Raw genomic sequence first — 13,614 nt, forward strand, 5'->3', positions numbered from 1 at the left:
GTTGAAAATGTGAAGAAACCGGTTATAACAAATTTTTTCCTCTTGTCTTTGTTATAACCGATCTAATCGGTTATAACGAAAATCGATTATAACGAATAAAAAACGTTTTCCCCTGAGATTCGTTATAAACGGTTTCGACTGTATATATATATATATATATATATATATATATACTTTTAAAATGTCTTGGATCTGGGGACATCTGTAAGTGTGAGAGCGTGGATCTGGGAACATTCTGTGGTTATGGGAACATTAGCATGTTCTCATATCCAAGGTAACCTCAAAATGTAATTTTCGTGTTCAGCTTGACCATTGAGGGGTTTTAACTCGTGTTCCCAAAAGCATTTGAGTTCTGACTTGGTTGTCCCCCTTCCCTTGCTACAGATCTCTGCATCGTCAAACAATCTCTTCTGAGCTTTTAGCATTCTTGTGCTTACGACACTAAAAAAAAAAAAAAAAATTATCTCTCTCTCTCTTTTTTTTTTTAACATTGCTGTGTAAAATAAAACTGTAAAATAACTATTTTACAGGTTTATTTCACAAGTTTATCTTATATTTTCTGAACATTTGGAAATAATTGCTTTACCTCAGTGAAATATTTATTATTGTTTAGAGCGTAAGCGATAAGCGATCCGGGCCTTTTCAAGAAATCTGAACAATGAACATGGTCGCTGCATGGGATTTTTTTCCCTTTCGTACAATCAGGCACACCACTCGTACAGGTAAGCCTTAGATTTTATGTAGCGCACTTTATAAGAACAGTGTTATATCTATTTATTTGAGTTAGGCATTGAAGATTTGAGAGGGCTTCTTCGCATCGAAGGAGTCTCTTCTGAGTGGGAATTCCGCTGTGAATTGATAGTTCTGGTCAATGGCTGTCTAATCGGCCCTCGAAGGCAATCACTGACGTGAAGTGCACCGGGAGTGACTATTGCAACGACTGTCGTGTCCAGCGTTGTGTTTGTCAATGAGGTTCTTGAAAGCATTTGTACTGGGAGCCCGTTTAATGTTAGTTGTTAGTTTGTTCCAGTCATTTGTAACTCTATAGCTGAAAGCAAATTTTCTTGTATTGTTATTAACTTATTATCATGTCTTTCTTTTTGTATTTTGTCAGTACTGTTACGTGTTACAACAATGTTAGTCTGCGGTGATTTAAAAAAGAAATCTTTGTTAGTGTCATCAATGTCGTTAAATATTATATACGCTTGTATTAGGTCCCCTCTCTTTCTTCTTGCCTTTAGTGTAGGCAAAGTCAAGTATCTTAGTCTCTCTTCATATGTGTAGTCTTTTATTTCGTAAATCAGTTTAGTAGCTCTTCTTTGGACTCTTGCGATTGATGTTGATTGGCGTACTAGTCTCGGAAACCAGGCAGGATTGCCGTATTCTAGATGAGGTCGTACTAGTGTACACTCCACTCTCTGTTCCAGGAGGCTGTTCTCTGAAAATCCACCAGTACCTAGGAATGGCAGTGACACTGTACTCTAGGACCAACACAGCTAGTGTTTCAAATGTTACCTTTTTGTTTCAGGAGTCCTTGAATATATTCTAGTCATTTTTTCCCATTTATTTTAAGTTCATATCATATTTGACAAATAGGTGGCGTGATCTAACCATGTTTACCTGGTTGATTCTGACGGTTGGCAGTTTAAGTTTCTGGCAATTGCCAAAGTTGAACGTTTATTGTCATTAAATGGCAAAATTAATTTGAAGTCACGTTATAACTTATTGTGGAAAATCAGCTCCCTCTCTCTCTCTTTCCCCTCCCACACTCACACACAAACACACACACATGCGTGTGTGCTGACACAAATTTGTGATTTACTTTAAAATTAACAAGGGTGCCGCGGTCAATTGTAGACGGTAAGACCTATTACTTTTTTAAAGCCAGGACATTTGGACCTATTGATTTCTTACGGTCAGGTCCAAATGACCTATTGTCCTCTAACGCTGGCAGCAACACTGATGTAGATGAAATATTCATGAGGACGTCCCTCTGCAATATTATCCCAGCTATCTAAATAGACTGGAAGAACAAAAAGTGATTGCATGGAGACCTGATCAGAAATAGAGGGTTATAACTGACATTTATCTGCAATTAAATTGCTTTAAACTGACGGTTGCCAAATTGGGTTGTGAGTGAAGCGTAGCTCTGGCTTGTCACTCACTTCCACTACACATAAATGCGCGCAAGGATTTAGTTCTTCAAACATTTCTGCTTTCTGTAGCTATGCAGGGTTTGTGGATGTGGAACGTGGGAATATTACAGTTTGGAAGGTGAGGATTCTGATAGACTCGATGCAAATTGTCCGAACTATAGCTATGGCGTGCCCCTTTAATAGCTCATAATGATTAGCCAAATATGGAAAGGCAAAACTAGATTCAAGTAGCTGAAAATTGAAACACGAATGGCGGCTTGATTGAAACTTTACGAAATGGAAATCCTGTGTTTTCCAACATATGAATGTACAAATCAGTGTTTTGGGTCTACAGAACACGACAAATCCCGTCCAAGTCCACTTCAACACAACTTCACAAGCCCATGTCTTCAGAACTTCGCAATTCCATGTGTATACGAGACCACGAAAGTCACACATTGGCTGGATTCATGTCCTGACGACATATCTGTGGTAAGTTTAAAGGCTGTCTCCATGGTAAAAAAAAATACTGAAATAACCATTTGTTTCTCTTTCTTCTTTCAATTTAATGACTTATGCGCTAGACTTACTTACTTACTTACTGCCTTTCACGCCTGGTGGCGTGTAGGGCAGCGACAAAGGACCTCCACTTTTGTCTGTCTCTTGCAAGCCTTTCCAGGGTCGCCCAGGAGTGGTTGAGGTCCTTTGATTCCCCCTCCACTGTACGTCTCCAAGTCTGCTTGGGTCTTCCCCGCTTCCTCTTTCCTTCTGGGGTCCATCGAAGTGCCACCTTGGGAATGGAGTCGTTTTCCATTCGTAGTACATGGCCAATCCATCTCCATCTTCTCTGGGTTATGAGTGTCTCCATTTCTTCCATGTTGCATCGTTGGAGAAGGTCGTTGTTAGAGATCTTTCTGGGCCAGAATATTCTCTATGCGCTAGAGTTCGTATTCAATATGTTCCAGTGAAGATAATGACTCACTTTTCTAACCCGTATTCTCAAAAGCTCGGGAGAAAACGAAAGAAAATAATGTCCCTCTCCGGAAGTGACGTGTGGCTGGTGGCTTGATTCGGCCTTCCGCCATTTTGACAGAGATGGGAGAGTGAACCACAGCTTCGCGTAACAATCTGAACACGCATGCCGCATCAAGTTGTCAATAGACAACCACTGATGTTGATAAAGTAAGAGATCTGTCTTACATAATTGAGTTTCGGCGCTGTTTGGTTGCAAAGAAATGTGCGCAGTCTATATCACAAGTAGGTTTGGAAAGTGCATTTTCCGATGATATCGACGCAGCTAGGTATCAGGATCAGGAATATTGCGTCGCGGAACCTTTCAGATTATGACGCAATGTTGGCAAGAGAGCGCCTCGCCTAGCCCTACTTAAAACGATTTAAAACCTATCATTTTGGAATTTGTTCTCTTCCATAAAAAGTCTGAAGTCCATTGCTACTAAATTAAATAGCCTCTGGACTTATTTGAAAAATACACCCTTTCCTAATAGTTTTCTTAGTGCTGGCAATCAATAGTACTAGTAATGAGAGGGATGCACGACTCGTACCCTTTGATGACAGTGAGGGGCGACATTTGTATTGTTGTAGGCTATAATACAAATGTCGCCCCTCACTGTCATTAGGGCTAAATGTCACTTTTGTTAACTCCTTCATGATACGAACCCACCTTACTGTCACGGGACGCAGGGGTGGCCACATTTTTGTCAATTCAGCTTTCCCCGGGTATGTAACATGTCATTTTTAACTTACCCGCACAAAAATCAGGTTACCCACAATCTGAATGCAAAAACTCGTCCCCACCCCTACACACAGTCATGGAGTTGCGCTCACGCACACTCCACTGTCGAAATCTAACCAAGGAAATTCGTCCTTCCATTCTGGCAAAAACCTTCTGACACGTTTTGATCTGTCGCAGTGTCGATTCTAGACCGCGCATTCCCGCAAATATGAAAGAAATCCCGCAAAAATAAAATTTGGATGCGCGCCTTTTCACGCAAAGAAATACCAATTCCCGCATTTTCAAACATCTTGTGCATGCGCGATATAATAAATATAATTTCGTCAAACAGCCCAGCGTTGCAGAGCGTAAGCGCTTGCAATCTTTTTGAGACAAGTGAGGCCCTGACAAGGATGTTTACATTTACCTATGTTTTCAAAAGTTACATTTTCCCTAAACATCCTTATCAGGGCCTCACTTGTCTCAAAAAGATTCACTTTTTCTCCCACAAGTCTTTGCTTCCCTTTGTGGTCACTTCCTGTTTTACATTCAAAATGGCCACCACGATAAGTGAAAGCGTGGATTTTTTCAAGAATGGAGACCCATGTGCAAATCAGCTTGACGACAAGTTGCCAAGTGAGGCAAAACATCCAAATAAATGGTCTTGGAAGTGGATGAAGGAGTTAGATTCTCAAAAAAGATAATGGAGTTTATGATTAAGAAGTTTCTGTTGTGCATGCAACGATGAAATTACATACACCTGACTTCACTCTTCAGGCAAGAAAGCCATCAGGAACCATACGTTGGTTCTCTCTCTCTCTCTCTCTCTCTCTCTCTCTCTCTCTCTCTCTCTCTCTCTCTCTCTCTCTCTCTCTCTCTCTCTTTGAAGTCTCTCTCTCTCTCTCTCTCTTTGAAGTCTCTCTCTCTCTCTTTGAAGTCTCTCTCTCTCTCTCTCTCTCTCTCTCTCTCTCTCTCTCTCTCTCTCTCTCTCTCTCTCTCTCTCTCTCTCTTTGAAGTCGTGGGGGCAATGACGGCCTCCGGGATGCCACAGATTCCATCCTCCCCCAGCCTAGAGACTGGGACTTTTTGTTCTTATTTACGATAGAGTGACATAAATCAATAATTAGCAAAGATTCTATAATTTTAAACTAATCTTTGTTTCAGTTGGTCATGGTGATTTGGGCAATGACAACACCGGCATCGTGGGTGATTTGGGCAGCGATGACCCCTCCGTCAAGGATTGCGACGTGACGAGCACACATGCAGAACCGCTTGGTATGTTTATACCGCCACCATCATAAGTGACGGTTTCTGAGACTTCCACTACTCGTGCAGAACTTCTGATTGGAGAAACTCGAGGTCAAAGCTTGTTCCCAAATGTTCTTATTATTATTTCACATTGCTCAACATCCAGTTAGCAACACAGGCTAGATGTTAAGCAACGTGAAATAATAATAACACATTTTGGGACAAACTTTGACCTGTAGTTTCTCCAATCAGAAGCTTCTGCACGAGTAATGGAAGTCGCAGAAACCGCCACAATATTATTTAAATTTTATTTATATATAGATGCTACATGTCGGGTTCATCTACGGGGCTAGTGACAGACCGCCAATGATGTTTTTTGTTGTTTTTTAGTTGGCAGCATGGGGATATCTTGAGAAGGCTCTCCGTAGTCGGCTAGACGTTAAGCAATGCTAATAATAATAATAATAGCACTTGAGCAAAGAGCTAAAACATTTCGAGGTACGGTAGAGTGTTTGACATAAATAATAATAATAATACGAATATTTATAACGCGCACATATCTCCCCAACAGGCGACTTAAGGCGCACATACACTCATTCACACACACGGAGACTTAAAGTCACCAACACACACACACACCAGCAACCATTAAAATATGTACAGTTATTCAAGGTGGGATGGACAATGATAATGGACAACAGGAGGGGGGGAACATGTACACAGGGAGATAGTGATCAAGGGGGAGGTCGTAGAGAAGGTAGAGCAGTATAGGTATTTGGGGGTGATTATAGACAATAAGTTGACATGGAAACCAAACTCTGATGCCCTTGTGAAGAAACTCCACTCTCGCCTGTACTTTTTGAGAAAACTCAGGTCTTTTAACATCTGCAGACAAGAAATCCTTCAGATGTTTTACACTTCAACGTGCAATAGTGTGTTGTACTTTGGCTCCGTGTGTTGGGGTGGCAACATCAACAAGCAAGACAGGGATAGATTAGATAAATTCATCAGGAAAGCAAGTGGGGTGGTTGGGAGGAAGCAGGACAATTTCACATCAACACATGAACGACGACTGACTGACAAGGTACAGAAGATTTTGGCTGACGACTCGCACCCACTCAGACCGGAATTTGACAGTAGACGGACAGACAGGAGCAACAAATTCAGACAACCAACCGCAAGATCCACACGCTACAGAAATTCGTTCATTCCATCTGCAATTCACATCTTCAATTCTCAGGTGGGGCGGTAGATGCTGGTGTTGTCGCTCTGATGCACGGGGTCAGTGTTCTGTATTGTTTCAGTATTGTTGATTTTGTTTTGCATGATTATATACTCTTATTCTACTCTCTTAGACAATATGTGATAACCGGCAAGGTGCTGACTTTCTTTTGTGCATTGTTGATGGTGAATGCATGTTAATTTATTTTTAATATACTTTCTTATGTGATAACCAATGTGCTATATTTTCTCAGGACAATGAACAAATGTTTATTTTGAATGTTTTATGTATGTTATTATTACGGACACAAACGCTCAGCAATGTAATTTCTCTTTTAGAGATTAATAAAGTTATTGTATTGTATTGTATTGTATTGTATTGGGGTGGGCAGTGTAGAATGCATGGATTATGTGGAAAAAAGGAATGTCTTGAGTGCAGATTTGAATGATTCGAGGGACTGTTGTTGACGGAGGGGGAGAGGTAGTGTGTTCCATTGGCTAGGTGCTTGGAAAGAAAATGAGCGTTGACCTGCTGTTTTGAGTTTGGTGTGGGGGATGTTGAGCTTGAGGGAGCCGGCAGATGATCTGAGTGCTCGTGAAGGGACATAGAGAGAGAGAGAGTCGGAGAGATAGGCAGGGGCGAGACCATGGAGGCTTTTGTATGTGATACGAGCAGGAACGGGCAACCAGTGGAGCTGATTTAGGAGGGGGGTGATATGATCTCCCTTTTTCTTTCGTAAGGCAAGACGGGCAGAGCTATTTTGAATGCGTTGGAGACGAGAGATAGAAGAAGAGGGAAGACCCGCCAAGAGAGAGTTACAATAGTCAAGACGTGAGAGAATGGTGGACGTGACCAGTTTGGCGGTAGCATCTGTGGTGAGGTACTTGCGGATAGTGGCGATGCGGCGGAGTTGGAAGTAGCAGGTGCGAGAGACAGAAGAGATGTGTTGTTTCATGGAAAGGGTGTTGTCTAGAGTGACTCCGAGGTTTTTGACAGCAGAAGACAGAGGGACAGAAGAGTCAGAGAGTTGATGAGAGTCGGAAGTGGCTTTGGAGAGTTTGGATGTAGTGCCTATTAGGATAGCTTCAGTTTTGTTGCTATTGAGCTGAAGTTTGATTTCTGTCATCCAATTCTGCACGTCAGTGATAGTGTCAGAGATAGAGGAAAGAAGAGATTCAGACTGGTCAGGGGAAGAGCTGTTGTGAAGTTGAGAGTCGTCGGCAAAAGAGTGGTGGAGAACGTTGTGTCGGTCAAGGATGTGGTCAAGAGGTTGAGTGTAGAGAGTAATTAGTACAGGCCCAAGGACTGAGCCCTGAGGGACTCCGCACTCAAGCCTGATGGGGTCAGAGTTCAGTTTGTCAATCGAAACAGTCTGGTAGCGGTCGGTGAAATAAGAAGAGAACCAAGAAAGAGCTGTGCTATGGATACCAAAGGTGTGCTGAAGGCGTTGAAGGAGGATGTTGTGGTCGACTGTGTCAAAGGCCGCTGATAGATCAAGTAGAGCGACGGCAGAGATTTCAGCTTGGTCAGTGGCAAGGAGGAGATCAGTAGTGATTTTGAGAAGGGCAGTTTCGGTGGAGTGGTGAGGACGATAGGCAGATTGAAGCGGAGAGAGAAGATTGTTGCAAAGAAGGTGAGAGTTGAGTTGTTTTAGGACGACTCTTTCAAGGAGTTTGGAGATGAAGGAAAGGTTTGAGACAGGGCGGTAGTTGCTGAGAGTGTTTGGGTCGAGCGATGGTTTCTTCAGTAGATGTTTGACAATAGCAGTCTTAAAGGAGTTGAGGACAGTGCCTGTTTGCAGAGAAGTGTTGATGATTTTGAGAATAGAAGGGAGGAGTTCAGGAAGACAGTCAGAGTAGAGTTGTGTGGGAAGAGGGTCAAGGTCACAGGTTTTCAAGGTCATTTCTTTGAGGACTTTCTCCAGGTCAGTGAGAGTGAGAGGCTGAAAGTGTGTGAAGGGAGTGCCTGTAAATGCAGGAGGAGTTTCAGAGTTTTGGTGTGGGATTTTGTCTAGTTTGTCACGGATGGTTTGGATCTTGTTATGGAAGTAATCAGAGAAAGCTTGCGACAGTTTGGAGGGGTCGATGTTGTTGGGCAAGGGAGAAGCAGAAGAGCAGCCAAGAAGGTCATTCACTGTGGAGAAGAGTGTTTTGGCAGAGGTTGTTTCACAGATTTTGGTGCTGTAGTGCGATTGTTTGGCGTCTGCGATGAGTGTCTGAGCATGTTCCATTTGCTTGTTGTAAATCTGTCTGTCAACTACCAGCTTTGAGGTTCGCAACTTCCTCTCTGCTCGGCGACGCAACTGTTTTGTATACTTAACTTCAGCTGTGATCGAGGGTGCAGAAGGCCAATCTACGATGAGTTTGGTTTTTGCGGGTGCATGTTCGTCAAGAAGTGTGCTGAGAGTGGAGTCGTAATGACGTACAGGGTCTGAGGATACCGGAGGATCAAGCAGTCGGCGGGCTGCTTCTGCGCGAAATGTGTCAGTGTTAACTTCTTTGAGGTTACGGCGGACTACGCGCTTTTTCTGTTTGGATGGTTTGGCCATCTTAAGAGAGAACAAAACTGCAGAATGATCGGATCTGAGGTAGTCATTCAGCAGGATGTCGTACACCAGGTCAGTGGACTCGTGGGTGACAATCCAGTCAATGATGTGTGTTTTGCGTGTGGGAGCGTCTACATGCTGTTTGAGGTCGTGACAGTCAAGAAGGTCCATCGTCTGTCTTGTGTCGGTGTTATAAATCAACAATAAGCAAAGATTCTATAATTTTAAACTAATCTTTGTTTCAGTTGGTCATGGTGATTTGGGCAATGACAACACCGGCATCGTGGGTGATTTGGGCAATGACGACACTGGCATCGTGGGTGATTTGGGCAATGAAGACACTGGCATCGTGGGTGATTTGGGCAATGACGACACTGGCATCGTGGGTGATTTGGGCAATGACGACACCGGCATCGTGGGTGATTTGGGCAATTCGTAGCTGATTTGGGCAATGACGACACCGGCATCGTGGCTGATTTGGGCAATGACGACACCGGCATCGTGGGTGATTTGGGCAATGACAACACCGGCATCGTGGGTGATTTGGGGAGCGATGACTCCTCCGTCAAGGATTGCGACTACACATGTCGCACACATGCAGAACCGCTTGGTATGTTTATACCGCCACCATCATATGTGACGGTTTCTGCGACTTCCATTACTCGTGCAGAATCTTCTGATTGGAGAAATTCGAGTTCAAAGTTTGTTTAAAAAAAATGTTATTTTACATTGCTCAACGTCAAGTTAGCAACATTTTGGTACATACTTTGACCTCTAGTTTCTCCAATCAGACGCTTCTGCGCGAGTAATGGAAGTCGCAGAAACCGCCACAATATTATTTCAATTTTATTTATATATAGATGCTACATGTCGGGTTCTAGTGGACATACTCTTATAATATCTAAATACTTTTGCTACTACTAATAACATGCATTGTTTATTACCTAATTAAAGGCTCCCGCAGTGGGGCACTGCGGTTAAGAAATTAAAGGCCCCTCCTGTTTTTGGAACCGCAGGAGCTTTCTAGTTTGCTGTTAGGTAGATTTTTGGTTCCTCTTTCCTGTCATGCTCTCTTTTTCTTCATGAATTCTTTTCTTTTTTCTGCCTTCTTGCTCATTCACCTGTATTTTTTCCAAAAATCTCTTCTCTTGCCGCTTGTCTCGCGATTCATGTATAGTTTAATCTGTTAGTGTTCTGATGTAAGTCCAGCAGTAGATAGGTTAAGCCTATTTTAACATACTGGAAACTGGTAATCTTCCAGTAGGTATTAATTTAGTTTTACTAAAGCCTGCTGGGACACAAGTAATAGGTTAGTGCATTTGTAAACAGGAATCGCTTGACAAGTGGCCCCCTTCATCCCCCCCTTCCTCGTCCTGATATGGCTCTGCGTAGTCGGCTGGACGTTAAGCAAAAAATAAACAAACAAAAAAAAATAATTAAAGGCAGAGGTCGACAAAGCTCATGAAGACAAGCGTAAATTCAAGCTGGTCTCATGCTGAAATACAAACTTTAATAAATGGTTTTGGGCATCTCCTTCAAAAAGGCATGTATCCGTCAGGGAAGATAATTCAAGCCGCAATTAACCAAAATACTTGTCTCAACAATAGAACATGTATGAATGTGCGAGCAAAGCTTCAGCACTAAATGAAGACACGGTTTTAAGATGGACTAGCTGAAGTTGTGGGCAAAGACAGCATGTTGTTGCTTTTTGGCGAAAGCTTACTGAAGAAATATGGACCAGCTAGAAAAAATGACATAGCACAGAGATTGAGACAACTTGCTGGTCTGTTGGTGCAATATGTAGAGCAAACCTATTCATTACATCTTACCATATAACAGTGGCACAGGCACGGTTGGCCTAGTGGTAAGGCGTCCGCCCCGTGATCGGGAGGTCGTGGGTTCGAACCCCGGCCAGGTCATACCTAAGACTTTAAAATTGGCAATCTAGTGGCTGCTCCGCCTGGCGTCAGGCATTATGGGGTTAGTGCTAGGACTGGTTGGTCCGGTGTCAGAAGAATGTGACTGGGTGAGACATGAAGCCTGTGCTGCGACTTCTGTCTTGTGTGCTGCGACTTCTGTCTTGTGTGTGGCGCACGTTATATGTCAAACCAGCACCGCCCTGATATGGCCCTTCGTGGTCGGCTGGGCGTTAAGCAAAAAAAAACCACAATATAACAGGGGCTCATTTTGAAATTGAGGTTGTCAAGAGGAATGTAATCGGACATTTTTCAAACTAATTGCACCATCGATGCAAACTGCACGCACTCGCACAAATAAATGAAATCTACACACAGCAACACCGACAGCTTTAAATGATTTTAATGTCATTAAAACGGTTTAAACCCAAATAAAATTGAATGAAATCTCACAGATAAATTTACAATGACTATCTGTCTTGCTTGAAGAAAAGAAAAAAACGAAAAGGGAGTGGAACACGGCAACACACATTCTGAGTCACTCCAGGAGCTTCAACAGAAACACAGGTGACGATCGCGGAATGTTGATGTTGAGAACGTCTGACGCATGCAGTATGCGTGCGGTAGCTATTTTCCGCGAAACCCTGCGGAACCCCGGGGGTACCCCGCGAAACCCCGCTTCGGCTTCCGTAATAAGAAAACATTTTGTACCGGTGTCTTAGAGTTTAATAGCTGACAAGGAAATTGAGTAACAAAATAGCGATAAGTCCGACCCCGAAATGAGACCCTGATGTAATACTATTATTTGCTGGGCTATACAAGTTATGTAGGTATGCATGCATGACCCTGGGTCTTGCTGTATGACTGGGAATTGCAGATATGTTCTTCAAAAGATTATGCCGTGTCTGAAGCATCAATATAAACGCTTATAGCTCACAGCTGAAAAGAACACTTCCTTACTAGTACGAAACCAAATGACAAACTATCAATTTGAATACAACACAGCTTCATAAGAACTGCTCAAACAAGGACCAATAAAAGAGAAAACTGAAGACCGTGGCCTTAATCTTACAAGTTTGAAGTTAAAACAAGTTTTGCAAACAATACATGTGAAAGAATGTTGTTATGCCTGAATATTAAAAAAAATTAGTTAGTGTTCCCAGAAACTTGAAATTTGGCATTGTTGTTTATATGTCGACCTAGTACCCAAATATATATAGACATTCTGGAAAACGTTATTTGTTTAGGAATATGGGGAACGTGGATATGGGGACCTTATTAATATTATGTTTTCACATATATATTTAAATCCTAAACAAATAACGTTTTCCAGAATGTCTATATATATTTGGGTACTAGGTCGACATATAAACCACAGTGCGAAATTTCAACTTTCTGGATGTTCTATGTACCATTGTTAAATATCTAGTTATAAGTTCTTTTTTAGTTATACTTTTAAAACGACAAGACATGAACATGTATGTCCTTTTTTTTAATTTTTTTTTTTATTGTTGTTATGTTTGTTTGTTTGTGTGTGTGTTGATCGATTTAATTTTTTTTTAAAGTTAGTGTTCCCAGAAACTTGTATTATATATATAATAAAAGTTTCTGGGAACACTAACTAATTTTTTTAATATTCAGGCATAACAACATTCTGTCACATGTATTGCTTGCAAAACTTGTTTTAACTTCAAACTTGTAAGATTAAGGCCACGGTCTTCAGTTTTCTCTTTTATTGGTCCTTGTTTGAGCAGTTCTTATGAAGCTAACTCTGACACCAGCCGGTTATTTGGGAACTCGTTTTCAACTGCTTGCAGAAAGTTGAAATTTGTCATTGTGGTTTATATGTCGACTTAGTACCCAAATATAAAAAGACATTCTGGAAAATGTTATTTGTAGGATTTAAATATATATATATGAAAACATAATAAGGTCCCCATATCCACGTTCCCAAAAAGCTTGTCTGAATATAATAATATATATAATAAATGTTTCTGGGAACACTAACTTTTTTTTTAATATTCAGGCATAACAACATTCTTTCACATGTTTTGTTTGCAAAACTTGTTTTAACTTCAAACCTGTAAGATTAAGGCCACGGTCTTCAGTTTTCTCTTTTATTGGTCCTTGTTTGAGCAGTTCTTATGAAGCTGTTTTGTATTCAAATTGATAGTTTGTCATTTGGTTTCGTACTAGTAAGGAAGTGTTCTTTTCAGCTGTGAGCTATAAGCGTTTATATTGATGCTTCAGACACGGCATAATCTTTTGAAGAACATATCTGCAATTCCCAGTCATACAGCAAGACAAAAATTGGCTCTTTGCAGTCTGCTGGGCTATACGCGATATGTTATGTATGTATGCATGGCCCTGGGTCTTGCTGTACGACCCTGGGTCTTGCTGTACGACCCTGGGTCTTGCTGTATGACCCTGGGTCTTGCTGTACGGCCCTGGGTCTTGCTGTACGACCCTGGGTCTTGCTGTACGGCCCTGGGTCTTGCTGTACGACCCTGGGTCTTGCTGTACGGCCCTGGGTCTTGCTGTACGGCCCTGGGTCTTGCTGTACGACCCTGGGTCTTGCTGTACGACCCTGGATCTTGCTGTACGACCCTGGGTCTTGCTGTATGACCATGGGTTTTCATGTCACGTACGACATACAAATCACGATGTTCAAAGTTTTGACGAATTGAGTGTGACTACGATTCATAAAACTTGAAATAGGAAGGTGTTATTGCTGTGTTTGATTGGTCGATCTTTGTTTAATGACAAAACAATTAATAATGCCAAGATTTTTAATGTGTACATAGTTCCTTTTCAGC

The 13,614-nt window shown here is 41.9% G+C and overlaps 1 long non-coding RNA gene across 1 annotated transcript; it reads left to right on the forward strand.

Annotated features, from left to right (window-relative positions):
• Window positions 1-508: 508 nt before the first annotated feature.
• On the forward strand, window positions 509-13,236 carry LOC138953175 (uncharacterized). Its single transcript, XR_011451500.1, has 4 exons — window positions 509-722; window positions 2,491-2,627; window positions 5,032-5,142; window positions 9,128-13,236. It is a non-coding gene; the product is annotated as an uncharacterized lncRNA (long non-coding RNA).
• Window positions 13,237-13,614: the final 378 nt, after the last annotated feature.

This window comes from Littorina saxatilis, linkage group LG17, assembly GCF_037325665.1.
Source record: "Littorina saxatilis isolate snail1 linkage group LG17, US_GU_Lsax_2.0, whole genome shotgun sequence".
Classification (NCBI taxonomy): domain Eukaryota; kingdom Metazoa; phylum Mollusca; class Gastropoda; order Littorinimorpha; family Littorinidae; genus Littorina; species Littorina saxatilis.